Source organism: Chelonia mydas, chromosome 6, assembly GCF_015237465.2.
Source record: "Chelonia mydas isolate rCheMyd1 chromosome 6, rCheMyd1.pri.v2, whole genome shotgun sequence".
Taxonomy (NCBI): domain Eukaryota; kingdom Metazoa; phylum Chordata; order Testudines; family Cheloniidae; genus Chelonia; species Chelonia mydas.
The window spans coordinates 84,874,950-84,887,708 of record NC_051246.2 but is presented as its reverse complement, the minus strand read 5'-3'; the positions used below and the strand labels follow the sequence as shown (position 1 = coordinate 84,887,708).

General features: G+C 41.8%; 1 protein-coding gene across 1 annotated transcript in view; it reads right to left on the bottom strand.

Moving 5' to 3' along the window:
• AKAP6 (A-kinase anchoring protein 6) overlaps window positions 1–12,442 on the bottom strand; it is a 413,166-nt gene extending 400,724 nt beyond the window's left edge. Inside the window, exon 1 of the mRNA XM_037900577.2 lies at window positions 12,258–12,442. The gene's annotated coding sequence lies outside the window, so the exon portion shown is untranslated. The remainder of the gene's footprint in view (window positions 1–12,257) is intronic.
• Between the last annotated feature and the right edge of the window lie 317 nt (window positions 12,443–12,759).

The following is a 12,759-nucleotide window of genomic DNA, read 5'->3' as shown; positions in this document are numbered from 1 at the left end:
TCATGGATTTTACATGACTTATACCAGCCATCCCTTTGGTCATTCTGCTTGTAGATTACATCTCTTCTCCCACTCTTTTGTCTGTCTATTTAGATTGTAACTTCTTCCATGCAAGTGCTCTCATATACTCTGTATGATGCCAGCACAACAGAGCTCTGATCTCTGTTGGGGTCAATAATGAAGCTGGATCTGGCTCCAGACACCAAAATCCAGTGGTTGAATCTAGAGTTTAGGTTCAGGGTTCTCTCCAATAGTAACAAAGTTATTACCATCTCATGGCTATTCAATACCATATGCAAAATGGATTAGGTGATTTCTATCAGGTTCAGTGTGGGCAGGTAACACTGCCTATTAAAGAAAAGGAGTACTTGTGGCACCTTAGAGACTAACAAATTTATTTGAGCATAAGCTTTCGTGAGCTACAGCTCACTTCCTCGGATGCAATGATTGCATCCGAGGAAGTGAGCTGTAGCTCACGAAAGCTTATGCTCAAATAAATTGGTTAGTCTCTAAGGTGCCACAAGTACTCCTTTTCTTTTGCAAATACAGACTAACATGGCTGCTACTATGAATACTGCCTGTTAAGGTTGCCCAGCATTTCCACCATTATAAGACCCTGTTTTCAGTTCCCTATAGGTTTGCCTTAACCATTTTGGCAGAAGTCTTACATGATGGGTGTCTGCCTCAAGCTGAAAGTTTTTGGAAAATTTCAGCCAAAACAGTTCAGCCTCTTCCAAAAAGGCGGTGGGGGGAAGGGGGGGGAGAATAAGAATGTAACTTGGCCAAATTTATTTATTTGAAATGCTCTACCATTTTCATGCTTTGGAGGAGATACTTTAGATTTGCCTAGGGATAGCCTGAGTCATTTACCATCCCTGTGAAAATCTGCCCACATTTGGCCAAGTTAGAAGCCTTTGAAAAACTGCAGTTTCACATGCTCAGTAGTGACTTTTTAGAGGTTAACAGCTCAAATCTCTGAAAAATTCTGTCCTTGCTGAGTATGCTTGAGCTTCTCACACCGCCTACTGTTCACTGGACTGCACATGCACCATCCACACAGATCAACTGAGTATGCTCCACCCCTTCACAGCTCCTACATGTGATCAGGTCACACATATAGTTTCCCTGTGAGGGATGGTGTAAGTATTCACTGTTCAAGCATTAAGAGAGCAAGCCAAGATAAAGCCCTGAATATTGCACTATTCCTTCCTCCACAAACACTGGTCTCCCATCAAGCACTTCCAGAAAGTAGAGTTCTCTATGCTCCTAGACAATCACACTATAGAGTCGCCTATTGGGAAGCTATCTATCATAGTATCTCTATTCAGATTTATTTGGAGTTGGCAAAAATTAAGCAGTTTTTAGTGTTCATGGTAATGTATCTAGCTGGGAAAATGAATTTTTTTGTTCACTGGCAGTTTAAAAAATAAAATAATTTGAGGTCAAACAAAATGAGGTTTTTGGTAAATCAAAAAGTAAACACAAATTGAACCATTTTGGTAAAGGTGAAACTAAGTGTTTTGACTTTGACACTAACAAAAACAAGCAAAGGATTCACAAAACGGCAACAGCAAGTAGCAGTAGTAATTGTGACTGTGGCAGCAGCGGCTCCCTAATAAACTTTAGCCAAAGACTAGGGCACTCATCTGGGATGTGGGAGATGCAATTTCAATTCCCCCCCTCCGGCCGGATGTGGAGAAGGGATTTGGACTTGGGTCTCCCACATTGCAGGAGAGCGTGTCCTGGTCACTAGGCTAGAGAATATTCTGACAGGGCTCTTTCAAACTGTCCTCTTGAAGCTATTCCAATTTGTACAAATAGTCATCAGAACAGAAACTTGAACTTGGGTCTCTTGCATCTTAGTTACAGCACCCTCCTCACTCTTTTTCCCTGGCCCAATGATTATCCATTGTCATTCACCATGGCAATTCATACTCATTCATATTGATTCAACTGCCTTTATATGTGACGCGATCTTGTATGCTCATCTCAGTAGTTCCAGGATTCTTGAGGGGTGGGTGGGGCTTCTCTCAGCCCTGATAGAACGATGGATTTGAGCCCTTTAAGTTTTGGTCTTGCATAGTTTGTTCTCCAATTGTTTTAGGTCCTTCCTTGGAACAGACACATAACTGGCTTGGTTTCTGATTTTAGGTCTTCCAGTATCTTCTGTGTTTCTTTCAGAGAGTGAGGACCTTATCTTCAAAGTTGCTGTATTTCCATGCTGCAAGGCTGCTTTGCATAAGCTGTCCCCTATGTACATCTCAGTCCCTGTCCTGTAGCATCTAAATTGTACTGTTGCATCTGGAGTAACCTGGGCTGAAGGTGTTTTGGAGCCACTAGCAGTGTTTGTTACTTTAAAAATGCTCCAGTGGTGTACTGTTGTCACTTTCTACTAGAATCATTTCTCACCTTTCAGCATACTGGTAGAACTTTTCACATACAAACACTACTGCAAGACATTCCTTTGACTGCAAGACATTCAACTGGGGCATATCTTTGTTCAGTTGGCGAGAAAGACCTCAACACAAAAGCTACTAACTGTTCCTTTTGCAGAAGTGGTACCCCAAGCCCTGTCTCACTGGCACTGCATTGTATAATTGCCTCTTTGTTTACATCATAGTATTTCAGGAGGGAGGTGCATAATAGCTGCATCATGTTGAGGTAACCATGTCTACATTGGACCTTTGTGCACCAATCGCCTCAGGGGGGGTCACATACATCTGAGAGCCTTGCAAGAAATTGACAGATCATTTACAAATCCTAGTAGTCTCTGAAGTAATTTAATATCTTTGGGTGCAGGCATCTGCTGTATTGATTTTACATTTTCAGGTCAGGTTGTAGCTCTTTGGATTTATTTACTTCCTTGGCTCTTTCTAGCACAGAGCGGAGGTTGTGGTCATGATTTGCCACAGCTTCTGCCGCACTGTGTGTCCGTACACCAGAACATCTTCGGCTAGGACCCTAATCCTAGCATGTCCCATTAGTACGTTTTGCTGGCAGTGGCAGCATTGGTATTCTCCTAGAGAAGGTTTGATCTCAAAACAGAACTCCGAACCACCTGTACCTTACCTGCGGTTTCAAAAGTGAGGTGCTGTAGCTGCTTTCCTTGTCCAGTAGCCCATGCTAATATCCATCTTTGACATCAAGAACGGAGGATATTTTAGCCTTTGCCACGCAAGGTCCAATTTCTTCTATTAGAAAGCTCACTACCAAATGCCTACAACTGCTTTAAGCTGCTTGGGTCTATGCAAATGTGCAGCTTGCCTAACTTCTCAATGGTTCCCTTGTTGCTTATCCAACTTGTGGAGTCTGCAGCTTTAGCAATGATCCAGTCTTCCATTTTCTTTATTATTCCCATTATTTTTTGTTTCCTCTTAATGTAAATTAGTACTCTGCAAGATAGGTGGCTGTAATGTCTAAATTGTTTTATATATTTTCCCAAGTGTAAAATGCCTGGAAGACATCCCAGTCCTTCAAAATCAGCATAGTAATCCTTTAGTAACTTTGCCAAAGGGATACCACTATGGATTACCTGCTCTATATAGGTGTTCTGTTTCACTTGTGTGTTGTATGACTTAGTAAATCTGTGACAAACATCTAACTCATGAACTCACTTGTTTTAGCTGAAAGCAGCAGCTTGTGTGTGTTCTATACCATCTGAAACTTCACCTAGCATACTTTTAATTTACACTGTCCTAGTGGTATTCTGATCTTAGCATTGTACAATTTTATTATGGCTTTGCCTAATTGCATATGCAACCAAGTAATGTGCTTTTTTCCTTTGCTTTTTCATACGAACAACCTTTGGCACAATGACTTCATAGGCAGGGTATTTTCATGCTTCTCTTTACAGTACCCACCGTTTCCTTGGTATTTTGTTTATTTCCTTTGCGGTTGTATATTTGCACAACATTTTCAATAAATTCCAGGAATGTATTAGGGAAACCTTTTTTGTTCAAGAAAGTGGAGGAAGTAACCAGGCGGACAGCCATTTTAGATTTGATTCTAACCAACAAAGAGAACTGGTAGCAAAACTGAAGGTGGAATGCAACTCAGGGTGAAAGTGATCATAAAATGAGAGAATCATGAAATCTAAGGAAAAGAAGGAGCGAGAGCAGCAGAATAAGGACAATGGACTTTTTTTTTTTTAAAGCAGGCTTTAACAAACTCAGAACTGGTGGGTACCATGGAAAGAATTTAAGAGGAAAAGGGGGTTCATGAGAGCTGGCAGTTTCTCAAGGACACAGTATTAGAGGCACAACTGCAAACTATCCTGATGTGAAGGAAAGCCAGAAAGAATCGTAAGATGCTGTATCAGGAGTTCTTTCACGACATGAAAATCAAAAAGGAATCCTACAAAAAAGTACTAAGGACTAACAGCTAAGGATGAATACAAAAGAAAAGTACAAGCATGGGGGGGGGGAATCAAAGGCTAAGACAAAATGAGTGACACTCAGCAAGGGACATAAAAAATTAAGAGGTTCAATAAATACATTAAGAGCAAAAGAAAGATGAGGGAAAGTGCAGGTCCTCTGCTTAGATGGGAAGAAGAGCCAATAACACGTGACACCAAGAAGGAGGGAGGCATTTAATGCCTGTTAACGTGAGGGAAGCAGAGGCCATGATATAATCTTAATTTTAGTAAGACTTTTGACACAGGCTTACATGAAGTTCTCACAGGCAAACTAGGGAAGTGTGGTCTAGATGAATATAAGGTGGATGCACAACTGGTTGAGACATCATACTCAAAGAGTAGTTGGTTAACGATGGTTTGCTATCCAATTGGGAGGGCATATCTAGTGGTGTCAGATTTGACAAATTGGAAAATTATTGAATTTCATCTGGCTGATTTCAGACCAAAGTCGAGTGCAAAGTACTTTACTTAGGAAGGAAACAACATCAAATGCACAGCTACAAAACAAAGTGACTGGCTAGGTGGTAGTACTGCTTAAAAGGATTCAGGGCTTATAGCGGATCGCAAATTGAACGTGTGCGCATCTACAATGGGATACAGATGCAAAAAAAGGCTAATATTCTGGGGTGTCTGAACAGCAGTGTCACAGGTAAGACATGGTGGTAATTGTCCTGCTCTCCTCCGCACAGATAAGGCCTCAGCTGGAGTACTGTGTCCAATTCTGGGCACCACACCTTAGGAAAGATGGGGGCAAATTGGAGAGAGTCCAGAGGAGAGCAACAAAAATGATAAAAGCTTTAGAAAACCTGGCCAATGGTGAAAGAGATTTAAAAGTGGGCATCTTTAGTCTTGCGAAAAGAAGACCAATGGTGGACCTGATATTCTTCAAATATGTTCTGGGCTGTTATAAAGAGGACTGATCAATTGTTCTCTTATGTCAACAGAAAGTAGGAGAAATAGTAATGGGCTTAATCTACAAACAAGGGAGATTTAGGTTAGATATTAGGAAGAAAATTTCTAACAACGATGGTAGTAAAGCACTGGAACAGGCTACCATAAGAGGTTATGGAATACCCGTCACTGGAGGTTTTTAAGAACAGTTGGACCAGGGATGGTCTAGGTTTACTTGGTCCTGCCTCAGTGCAAGGGGCTGGACTTGTTGACTTTTGAGCCCCGTATTTCTAGGATTCTACAGTTTTCATGCTTTCACTTAGTGTATCATCTGCCCACTTATGTTTTGCATTTGGATGTGAACTTATTCACTAGCTTTGTAAATGCCTGTAACCCTTGGTAGGGTTAGCATGGGTTCTCTGAGACTCTCATTTGAGCACTTTCGTCTTTATTACTAATATCACAGATTAGTTCATCTTATGCAAGTCTTGTCAAATCTTAAGAGTCAGCCATTTCACACTTTGGTAATATACTGATCTACTGTTTATCCAGATTCTTGATTACACTTTTTGAAGAGACCTTTCACCACAACATTTTTTGAGAGTTGAAAATGCTTTTGGAGTGCTTCTAGGATTTTACATGGGTCTTCCTGGTCTGCTGCTGACATTTCCAGATGCTGTTGGAGCATATGGCAACCTTTGCCCATTACAGTTAGTAGTATGGCTGTTCATTTCCTTTTTATCCAGCCCCTTTGCAATTTTGTAGTTTTCCTATTGTTACCTAAAGAATGTCCAGCTGCTAAACACATCCCCATTGCTGTCCATCTGCTCAGGATTCTGTTATGCTACCTTGATAATTGTTTTCTTTGGTTTCTTGAGATCTTTCTTTGAAATGCTCTTGTGACCCCATGCTTCAGGGAAGGGACTTAATATTGGACCACAGGAGTGCTCTGTCAGAAATAGGCGTCTTTTACTATCACCATGAAAAGCTCTAAGTCTGGCCATATTATAGCCTTGAAAAAAACGACAGTTCACGCATGCTCAGTAGAGACTTACTGGGGCTCACCAGCTAAAATCTCCAAAGATTCCATCCTCAGAGCATATTCAAGTATCTCATAGTTGCTAGTATTAGCCCTGTACACGCACAGTCCCCTTTCAGCAACCGAGCCTCTTCCATCCAATCCAGGACTATGGAGGCTCAAAAATGACTTGGATGCTAAGGGCTGCTCCTAGCTACAGTGATCTGGGGGGGGCCAGGTAGTGGAACCTGTCTCTCTTGTGACCTCAGTGACCTTCCTGCAGGCACCCAGGCAGCATGGAGGAAGCAGCTGACTGATTCAAATGTAGACAAAGGAGTAGATTCATCAGACTGCTTGTCTCAATCTAGGACTGGAGGTATGTGTGATGTATTAAAAAAAATTATTAAAATTACAAGCTATCACTTGAAGTTTATAAGAGTTTTCTGGTTCTGCTGGCAGGCTAAGGGGTGGGAGGCAGGGGAGCATGAAGCATGTGATTTGGATCTTGTGTAGTCAGTCTACTGGGAATTTGGCTTCTAAGAAAGTATTGTTATGTTGCAACCTTAAAGAGTATTTTATGCTTTTTAATTTAACTAGGAACATAACAGGGGGATGAGGAACTATGATTGGAAGGTGGTGAGGGGGGAGAGGAAAGACTGCTGGGGCAAGATTGGAACTCAGACAACTAACCTGAATGGGTACTAGGCCTGGGATAAGAAGCCTGAGGAGTGGAGATAGGGACTGGGTAAGCTAGAAGAATGGAACTGGTACAAGTTGCCTAGGGTGAGGCAGAGGCAGAACTGGACCAGGGACAGGGTACAAGGCTGTTGCTGTGTAACCTTAATTTTGACCCTTTGGGGTATACGCATTATAATATTCTTTAATTACATGATCACACGCTATTTTTCCACAGAACCCCTGTCTCATTCACTACACAAGATGGATAGTCTCAATCATTAAGCAGCTATTTAATATTTATTTTATCATTATCTCATGTGTGGTCACAATTCAAACCGTGCTCTGAAGACAGAACTATTAATTTCCTCATGGGCATTTCTATAGTACTCACTGTAATGAGTGTTTCCACAAACAATCATGAATTTATTTTCACAGCACCCCAGAAGAAGTGGGGGTATTAGCCCCATTGTACAGATGAGGAACAGAGATTAAAATGATAAATATCTGCTAATTTCAGAAAATTTGGACCTGTGTTTTTAAGGTTTGGTAGCATTATGTAGCTTTTTATATGTTCAAAGCACAGCTCCCATTAACTTCAGTGGCAGCTGAGAGTGCTCAGAACTTCTGCAAATCAGACCCACAGTTAGGGGAAAGTTTTGTTTAAGCCACTTGACTGGCACCACAGAGAGCTCTGTGGCAGAAGCAGGGACAGAATCTATTTCTCTAGGGTAGCATTAACCATGAGACCATCTTTTTCTCTTCCAGCAATATCCTGCCTCATTCACAACACACCTCCCAGCTTCTGCACCAAATGAGGCAGGAGTCTTATGGACAACAGCCTGATCCATCCCCACGTCCATTTTATGCTCTGAATGATATAGAAGTCCTGTGGATAAAAGTACTAATCTAATTTAAAACCATATAGCACATTCACAAGCAGGCCACATGCAACACTTCTGGCATTTCTTAACTTGTGAGCGATTGACTTTGCAAACTCAACATTCTTTTAACTTTTATTTATTTTTTTATTTATAAATAATATATTATTTATAATATAAATAAAAAAATAAATAAATCTTACACTCACATTTCTATGACCCGGATCCTGCATGGGGCTGGGTCTAGGCAGGACACCCAGGTGGATCTAATTGTAAGATCAGAGTTCTGCCCAAACACATACACACATATGAATTGAGGCATCTAATACATAGGCATCACAAGAGTAAGCCAAAGAGCAAACAATATCATGGTTATGGACACCAAATATAAGGTTAGGTGTGTTTTGGTACAAATATTTGTCTTCAATATTTACATTGTAGGATTAAATTTTACTAGTGGGGTAGTTTAAAGACTATACAAATAATGGTTTGTGCAATAAATCAGAAGAGGCATAAATATGTATTAGTTTAGTGATAGACTCAATGGATCATAGACTGAAGAGTAAATGTTTTGATCATTCCTTTTCTAAGGAATATGCTGTACATTCAGTCCTAGATAAATTTTGGCTTGGAAATTTAAATGCTGTGTAAGGTTTGTAATTTCACTTAAAGCTGAGAAGTCTGAAAGTGGTTTTCCCAAAGATAATTTTCAGCTTCAGTGAAAGAAAAAAAAAAAAAAAGTCTGGAATCTTTTATTGGGATGTTTTTATAACTTACTTATCCCCTAGAAATTTATCTCTGTACAATAAACTAATTTCTCTATCAAAAATAGTTCAATATACTTTACACATGTGAAAGACTTTCACTTAATACTAGTATATAGATCTAAAAGAAAGAGCAACACACAAGAATCCCAGTTTATTGATATACCTTGAGTTTTGCAGTACTTCAACACAGCATAAGAGGATTTTAAAATTCCAGAAAAAGCCTCAGATAAATGGGAACTTTGCAACATAAAAATTTAATCAGCCCAGACACAATGTCTGCTCACGCACAACCTTTACCTTGATAATGATTAAAAACCAAGTGGCATTTTACTTAGGTCTCAAAAAGTCACCCAGGTTGTTTTTTGGTTTGGGGTGGGGCTTTAGCGGCATTAGTATCAGTCACCTTTACTTGCAAACAGATTTGGGGCTTCAGGCAGTTGCCTTGCCCCTCATTTTCCTTCCTTTGATTCTAAGTAATTCTCTCATGGCTCAATGATCCAGTGATGTGAAATTGTCACTAGCAGCTGCATGTGCAAAGGGAATTGGGCTCCAGTCAGGGGTGAAAGTAACTGAGGACACTTACCAGTATGGGCTGGGGTGGCTCCGGCCCCTGGAAGGGGCGGGGCAGTCAGCATCCCCCAGCCAACCCTTCCAGGCTGCCTGGCTCACGCTGCCCAGGGCTCCCGTGTTGATTTAAAAGGCCCAGGGCACTGAACGCCGCTACCACAGCAGCAGCATTCGGAGCCCTGGGCCTTTTAAATCGCCGGCCCCTTTTAAATCACCAGCAGCTGCTCCCTTTGCTCCCCCCCCCCCCCCGCCCATCAGCGGCCAGGGTGGGGGCAAAAAGGGCAGGGACATTAAAGCGCTGCAGGGTCCTTTGCCGCAGCAGTGCTTTAACATTGCTGCCCCTTCCCTCCCCCCGTCGGCAGCCCTGCCGGTACAGACCCTACCAGCAGGGCCTCCAACAGGGGAGGCAAAAGGGGCAAGGACGGCAGCGCTTTAATGTGGGCTGGGTACGGGCCGGTGCAGGTTCTTACTGGTACGCAGTAGCAGCCCGTACCAGCTCACTTTCACCCCTGGTTCCAGTTCTTCTACCTTCTCTACAACTGGCTGGCAAAAATCTATGCTGTGATCAGTTTAGCATCATATACACAACGCCTAGCTCTATTTCTCAGAGAAAACACTGCAAAGAAGGAGAAATATCATCTTCTATTTTATAGCTAGGAAAATGGAAGCCAGTCCTCGCTTACAGACAGCCCCCCAACCTGAAGCAAATACTCTCCAGCAACCACACACCACACAACAAAAACACTAACCCAGGAACCTATCCTTGCAACAAAGCCCGATGCCAATTCTGGCCACATATTTATTCAAGTGACACCATCATAGGACCTAATCACATTAGCCACGCTATCAGAGGCTCGTTCACCTGCACATCTACCAATGTGATATGCCATCATGTGCCAGCAATGCCCCTCTGCCATGTACATTGCCCAAACCGGACAATCTCTACACAAAAGAATAAATGAACACAAATCTGACATCAGGAATCATAACATTCAAAAACCGGTAGGAGAACACTTCAACCTCTCTGGCCACTCAGTAACAGATTTAAGGGTGGCAATTTTGCAACAGAAAAGCTTCAAAAACAGACTCCAACAAGAAACTGCTGAGCTTGAATTAATATGCAAACTAGATACCATTAACTTGGGTTTGAATAGAGACTGGGAGTGGCTGGGTCATTACACATATTGAATCTATTTCCCTATGTTAAGTATCCTCACACCTTCTTGTCAACTGTCTAAATGCACCGTCTTGATTATCACTACAAAAGTTTTTCTCTCCTGCTGATAATAGCTCAACTAATTAGCCTCTCACAGTTTGTATGGCAACTTCCAACTTATCTGTATATGGGGTGTGTGTTTATATATATAAATCTTCTTACTATACGTTCCATTCTATGCATCCAATGAAGTGAGCTGTAGCCCATGAAAGCTTATGCTCTAATAAATTTGTTAGTCTCTAAGGTGCCACAAGTACTCCTGTTCTTTTTGCAGAAAGGTTAAGTGACTTTTCCAAGACCACAGAGAGAGTCAGAGAAATAGAACCCATGTCACGTTCTATCCTGTCTAGTCCTATTCACTGCTAATACAACTTACTAGAGAGTGTGTTTCAGCTTAACATTCTCAATATGCAGGAGCACTTACAATCTTTTAGAAGTAACATTGCATTCAACGAATTTGGAAAGAAGAGGGTTCAATGAGAGCATTGGTGGTCTTCCACAACCCGACCAGTCATCAATTTAAGAAACAAGGTGGGTGAGGTAAGATCTTTTATCAAGCCAACTTTTGTTTGTGAGAGAGAAACAAACTTACTCTAATATCCTGGGACCAATACAGCTGCAACAACACTGCACAGAATTAGGTTGACAGACAACTAATACCACTCTCCATGAAATTCCTTTAGCACAAAAGCAAAGTTACACCATGCAACCGTTACGGTAGCAACTAACCTTGAAAGTTCTCACCCCTCCCACTTAGAAAAGGCCACCAGGTAACGTATACATATAACTCTCTCCCCCAATTTTTCCAGTATTGGAACTTCCCTGGGGGGAGCTTTGGTGTACAACACTAGCCTAATGAGAGGAAACTTCATCAACCGAAGACAGACTATTGTTACATGGCCTTATGGTCTGATTCTTGGTCAGCTAACACCAACCGGCAGTCCTCCTGGAATAATGAAAGCACATTAAACCCAAGGTCCTGGTCTGTTTATTGCTTGAAAAGAGCACAGATACCTCATCTCATGCTACTGGTGTTGCAATCACACTTCTTCCTCTCCAAGAGGCAAGAAGAGCAAATACACGTCTGAACTGTGTCTTAAATTACTTCAAGCCAAGGATCCTTCCGCTATCAGAGCGGCCACGTGCCCTTTGGGGGCTACCTGTTTGCAAGCCAAGAAAAGTTAATCTGCCAGAGTAGTAACTTTGTTATAGTACTATGTACAGGCAATTTGTGAATGTGGTCATACCACAGGTGAATATCAAAGCTTGGTAGCTATTGAGATGTAGAATAGTTAAGTAAAGTCATGCCTCAAATATTCTGCAGTGCTCCAGCATGTTCAGAAACTCTTCTCTTTACATGTATCAGTGCTGTTGCTTACTGTGCAATGCAATTAAAGTACAAGATATCAAAAGTACAGTACACCTACCTCCCCAAGTTCTCTCTTCCCCTCCCCCTACCCCAATCACTTTATAGTAGGGTTGTAACAAAATTTGATTTTATCCAATCAAATTATAGTAAAACAGAGTCTGCTGTGCAGCCGAGTAGTTTTTCAAATATCTGTTAGCGACACATTGTCTGTATTACAACATGAGTCTCTCATAAAGCATTTCCCTCTCAGTCTGAGGTAAATGCTGTGTCCCCAGAGCGTATGCTCTCACTTAGGGCATGACCAAGTGATGAGGAATCCATTAATGTTTTCCCTTCTAAACAAAAATGTTTGCTTACAATCCCAACCAAAGCTCTGCTCCTGTAACAAACTCCATGTTAGCTCATTACTTGGCAAACAGTCTTGTTTTAAACTGCCTGTAAACTGGCAGCCTTACTCACCAGCCTGGGGAATTATCAGCATCATCTTCAATCAGTCTTTAGCCCCTACCACTGAGCTCCATTTGCTGTCCAAACCACCACAAACTCACAAAGGAAAACAAAACTTCCAGTTGGGCTTTCTGCTCAGCCATAACTCCCAAGGCTTCCCACCTAGCTTGTGAACTACCACAAGCAACTCTCCCTTTCTGCAGTCTTCCTCCCAACCCCTTTTCTGAAGCTCCTTATAGGGAACACCTGTTCCCCAACTCTACTTCTCAGTAGCTCTGATCAGTAACCAGGGCTGGCTGGCCTTAGGCCTCTGGCCCTTAAAGGGGCAGGCCACCCTGCTACTCTGCCCTTTGCTGGAAAATTTGTATTTGTTCTTGAAAATATATAGAGGACTGTATAGCACATTGATCAACATATAAAATTTAAAAAGGGAATGAGAACCAAGACCTTGCAAGTCAGGGAGAAGAATGGAAGTCCACATGTTGTCTGCCCTGGAGCAATTCTTGAAAATCTC